At 46.1% G+C, this 5656-nt stretch overlaps 1 pseudogene across 1 annotated transcript; it reads left to right on the forward strand.

Moving 5' to 3' along the window:
* The first annotated feature begins 375 nt into the window (after positions 1–375).
* LOC311106691 (E3 ubiquitin-protein ligase rnf146-like) lies at positions 376–3078 on the forward strand (annotated as a pseudogene). Its single transcript, XR_014615866.1, has 2 exons — positions 376–479; positions 1148–3078. The product of XR_014615866.1 is annotated as an E3 ubiquitin-protein ligase rnf146-like (transcript).
* Positions 3079–5656: the final 2578 nt, after the last annotated feature.

Below are 5656 nucleotides of genomic sequence, written 5' to 3' on the forward strand. Positions count from 1 at the left end.
TTGGCTATGACCCCACTCTCCGAGGGTGTCTCAGGGGGAGTTGGGATATGCAAAAAACACATTTCCATTTCACACATGGTATAATAGCCTACACACTTGTACATGTGTGAAACAGGACAAATATAAGCACCCACATGTCATACTTAAGTAATAATACATGAGGCCATGTATTATTACATTTTTATCATGGCTGTGATGTGGTCATAGCCACGAGGCGAAGCTGACAAATATAAGCACCCATATGTTATACTATATGATCTCCCTCCTCCGACGCTTGAGGTGGCAGGCAGACCATGTAGCAACGTCATCCCGTTACGTGTATGAATACACGGAAGGAGGAGGAACGTCAGTTTTTTGCTTTGTTTTGGTGGCAGATATTTTAGTAATTAGCTAGCTAGCGTTTATAGGTCGAGAACAATCAATATTTGCGAATTATCTAAAAACACCACTGAGCGAAGGTCAAACGCTATTCATGACAGGTGAGTGAGGAGGAAATTCGCTCGAGGGAGAAGACAGTCAAGGGGTGTGTCACTGACAACTGTCCTCCGAAGCTAACAGTATTGAAAGCAAAGCTTGTCAACAAGAAATGGCTACTGGACAGTAGCTAGCTAGATTGATGGCGATATCATACTATTGATGTGTCTATTTAGTAGGTAGCTACCTAGCTATGTTCTTTATGGTGGTTTTCCTGTTCATGGATTCATGTTCTCTTTAGATTAGCAAGATGACTAACGTTATAGCAACATACCGCCTCTTATAGCTAACCAGTGTTTTTATCTCTCTGGGAAAGGTGGGATTAAATTGACTCGTGAGTCCTGTCTGTTTTCAACAATATTTTTTCCATAGAGAGGAACTTTGAGAGAATACAGAATTGACCCTGATGTCATCCCAGTAACTGCACTTGAGACAGGAAGTCACTCATTTATTTTCCATCATAGTAATTAGGGCAATATGATTCTAGCCAGCTAAATCTTCTGAAATTCGCATTTAGATATTTAGTTGTATTGCTAATTTAATCTCTCGTGACAGCTTTTATGTGAGCTTGTTCTACTGGGAGCTGAGATTATTGCTTAAAATTAGTCTGCAGGACTGTCTGTCTTTTTCTTTGTCTCAGCATTAGCTGAACTAGCTGTGTCTCCCCACTCAGCATGGCGAGCTGTGGTGAGGTGGACCACACTGTGGACACTATGTCCTCCTCTAAGGTGGAAGACAGAGGGACGCCTGTACTGGTGACTCCCCCACCTCCCCTAAACCTTCGGCCAACCCCTTGCCGGAGTGTGCCATCTGCCTCCAGACCTGTGTCCACCCGGTTCGCTTGCCCTGCCGCCACGTCTTCTGCTTCCTGTGCGTTAAAGGAGCCTCCTGGCACAGCAAGCGCTGCGCTCTCTGCAGACAGGAAGTACCTGAGGACTTCCTGGAGCATCCCACCCTGCTGTCCCCAGAGGAGCTGAAGGCAGCAGCCGCAGGGAGACGAGGAGGAGCCGGGCCGAGGAGCGCTGGGGGAGACAATGCCTGGTACTACGAGGGGAGGAATGGATGGTGGCAGTATGACGAGAGGACCAGCCGCGAGCTGGAGGACGCCTTCGCCAAGGGCAGGAAGCGCGCCGAGATGCTGATTGCTGGCTTCCTGTATGTGGCTGACCTGGAGAACATGGTGCAGTACCGCCGCAACGAGCACGGTCGCCGCCGCCGCATGAAGCGTGACGTGGTGGACATTCCCAAAAAGGGTGTGGCCGGTCTCAGACTGGACCCTGACCCCACCCCACCAGTTGTTGCCATGGCAGCTGTTCCGGTCACAACGGCGACAGTGGAGCGGACATGCTCCGCTGACGGGGAGGATGTGTCTGGACAGTCGCAGGCGGGGGGCTCAGGGGTTCTCATCCCAGCTCCTCCTGTCAGACCCCCTACAGTCCTGGGGGCCCACCCTGCCACCCCAGCCTCCATCTCCCTTGAAGACGCTCTGTCCCAGCTCCTCATCAGACAACCAGAGGGGGAGGGAGAGAAGGAGGATGAAGAGGAGGTAGCTTCAAGCATGAGCCAGGCATACGAGTCAGCATCTGGTAGCAGTGAGGATGAGGGTGGTGGTGATGAGGTAGGCCGGGGGTGGGACAGGGACAGGGAGAGGGAGAGGGGGGGACGAGAGGTAGGGGCTCGACGGAGGACCAGATATAGACTCCTAACGCGGTGGCTCAGGGATGTCCAGCCTGACAGACTGCCACCTGGTGGTGGGTCCTCCAGCGGAGTCCTTACTGTGCGCTCACGCAGCCCTGACGGTCAGTGCACTGTCACTGAGGTGTGACCACAACTGGACCACTGTCTCTGCACTCAACCGGCTCAGCAAAAAAAAACATTCACTTCATGCCTATGGTGGTAATGAAGAACCCAAGGGAAGATAGCAGATCAGCCATTTGCATTACATATACAGTTGAGTCAGCCACAAAGGCTAATCAATAATTTATAATAATATGTCAGCCAGCAAGATTATGCAAAATTGTACACAATCAAATAGCCCATACATACTGCTCTACTGTCTGCCACTGTAACCTTTTGATGCCATGTTATTATGGCTAACCATACATTGGCACTAAATATTTGAAGAGAAATTGTGAAATGATAAAGGTTTGAGATTTGGAGGGGACTTAACCTTTTAAATGTAGCATCCCATCTCTAACCGGAGGCAAAAAGTAATTATCTTGTTTTGTCGGTACATTGCTTTTTGCTGTAAGAAATGTATTTTCTCATTTCCATTGAGAGAGTGTGTGTGTGTGTGTGTGTGTGTGTATTGAGGTCATATTTCATCTTAATATATATAAAAAATATGTTTCTTAATGTGTTGTGAGTGAAAGGTGATGAGAGCCTACTGGTAGAGAAAGGTCTTGGGTGTAGAGACCAGTGTGGATTTATATTTGTTGTTCCAGTATTCTATGAAAACAGTGTGGATGGGATATTATTCTAACTCTTCTGTCAACTTCTTATTGTCACGTTTTTAAAAGTATTTTTGACTTATTTAACATATGTGTGTGGTCTTTTTTGTTTAACTGTGTTGTTTTGTCAAAACAATAAAGTGTTTGTCTATTTGACCTTAATTGAAAAGTAATGAGTTCAATTTTATGGGTAACTTAAAGGGAATATGACAATTATTGGAAGGGGATAGCTATTACGTGTGCATATGGCTTTGGGAGATACAGTACATTGCATTGTGAATCAGCGTTGTGACTAAGCATTGTGAATTTAGACCCACAAGGTTTTTCTATAATCATGTTTTGACCAGGCAGGTAAATTAAGAACAAATTCTTACATCAGCTAAGTACATTTAAGTCATTTAACAGACGCTCTTATCCAGAGCGACTTACAAATTGGTGCATTCAACTTAGGATAGACAGTGGGACAACCACTCCCTTTTTATTTTATTTTTTTTATAAGGGAGGGGGGGCTAGAAGGATTACTGTTATACTATTCCAGGTATTCCTTAAAGAGGTAGGGTTTCAAGTGTCTCCGGAAGGTGGTCAGTGACTCCGCTGTCCTGGCGTCGTGGGGGTGTTGTTCCACCATTGGGGTGCCAGTAGGTGGAAGTGATGGGAAATGCTGTATCAAGAGACTTCCTCATTCAGATGAAAGATTACGTGACAAAATTGAGCGGAAGATATTGAGAGAAATGGATGGAAAAAGATGGTTAACCTGTGGTTACTTAGAGGCATGAGAAACTCAATGACTTGTCTTTTCATCAACTATAAATCAGAAACTTTTGCATGACAGACACCATTTGTCTGGATTGAAACATGGGGGTTATTCTATTCCTCCTGCTTCTGGCCATACAGAATGACTAAGCAGCAGGACAGTGTGGGTGAGTGAGGGAATGGTTTTACAAACTGAAACTGATTGGATGCAAATCGTGCAGATGTTTCCCTGGATTCACTTGGTGTGTGGATATTGATGAGTGTGTGGATAAGCCGGCCATCTGTGGGGTCCATTTGGCATGCCCCAACACCTATGCTGTCTACCGCTGTGAATGTCAACCTGGGTTCATAGCAGAGAAGAGTACATCAGGACGATGTGTGGACCTAGACATGTGTAAGAAGTTGTTCTGAGGAGAGAGAGGGACCTGTCAATCTGGAGGGCACCTACCATGCCAGTGCCCCCTGGGTTCAATAACTATGGTAAGAAACAAAATGGGTGTACAGAGCTGAATTGTGAGCTGCATGGACCACAGCAGGCTACAGCTGGACAGGCTCTGCCAGGCTTTGGCAGTCTTATCTCTGTTGAGACGGAACTGTTTGAGTAAGTCTGGAGCAATGGGAGCTGACTAGAGAAGTGATTTTAGAAGAAGTATGTTAGCCTCCCTGAGCTATATCAGAGAACACACAAAAACACACATCACCCTGCCTCTGTTGTCTATCTTCTCTCTAAAGGGACTGGTCAACGGCACCACTGATGTTCTTCAATTCTGCCTCCAGTCCGACGATCACTGTGGTAACAGCAGTGAAGTGACCAGCCTACAGAGGTCAGTTGAAAACGCAATTCGACTGATCGCCCCTCAGCTGAGAAACACCACAATCAGGATCAACCGCTCAGAGGTGGAGCTTGTTGTCAGACGGGACCGGACTCCACTCAGTGGACCGGTCAGCCTGACCAATGAAAACGCCCAACTGGACACCACCTGAGAAACCGCAACTGGTGATGACACCTACCCAGGGTATGCCTTCGTCACTACTCGGGTACAAAGGTCTTCAGTCTTTGGCCAATGGATCGAAAACCAATCAAAAACTCCAGAGTGGTTACTGTTTCTGTTAGCAACTCAAACACAACAAGGCTGCGCCAACAGGTCATTCTCACCGTCACACACCTGCAGCCCAGTGATGGGCACCAGCACGCCTGTGTTTGTTGGTCAGAGGAGAAGGGAGAGGGGTCAAGGCGGGGCTGTGTCTCAGAGGTGGAGGCCGGTACTCTACCCTGAACCTTAGAGACTGCTGCCCTATGTACATAGTCATTGAACACTGGTCACTTTAATAATGTTTACATACTGTTTCACCCACTTTATATGTATATACTGTGTTTACATTTACATTTACGTCATTTAGCAGACGCTCTTATCCAGAGCACCTTATTCACCTTATAGCCAGTGGGATAACCACTTTACAAAAAAAAAAAAATTGTTCTAGTCATGGCTCATCCTATATATATACAGTGGGGAGAACAAGTATTTGATACACTGTCGATTTTGCAGGTTTTCCTACTTACAAAGCATGTAGAGGTCTGTAATTTTTATCATAGGTACACTTCAACTGTGAGAGACTGAATCTAAAACAAAAATCCAGAAAATCACATTGTATGATTTTTAAGTAATTAATTTGCATTTTATTGCATGACATAAGTATTTGATCACCTACCAACCAGTAAGAATTCTGGCTATCACAGACCTGTTAGTTTTTCTTTAAGAAGCCCTCCTGTTCTCCACTCATTACCTGTATTAACTGCACCTGTTTGAACTCGTTACCTGTATAAAACACGCCTGTCCACACACTCAGTCAAACAGACTCCAACCTCCACAATGGCCAAAACCAGAGAGTTGTGTAAGGACATCAGGGATAAAATTGTAGACCTGCACAAGGCTGGGATGGGCTACAGGACAATAGGCAAGCAGCTTGGTGAGAAGGCA

Source organism: Coregonus lavaretus, assembly GCF_964263955.1.
Source record: "Coregonus lavaretus genome assembly, chromosome: 31".
NCBI classification, from domain to species: domain Eukaryota; kingdom Metazoa; phylum Chordata; class Actinopteri; order Salmoniformes; family Salmonidae; genus Coregonus; species Coregonus lavaretus.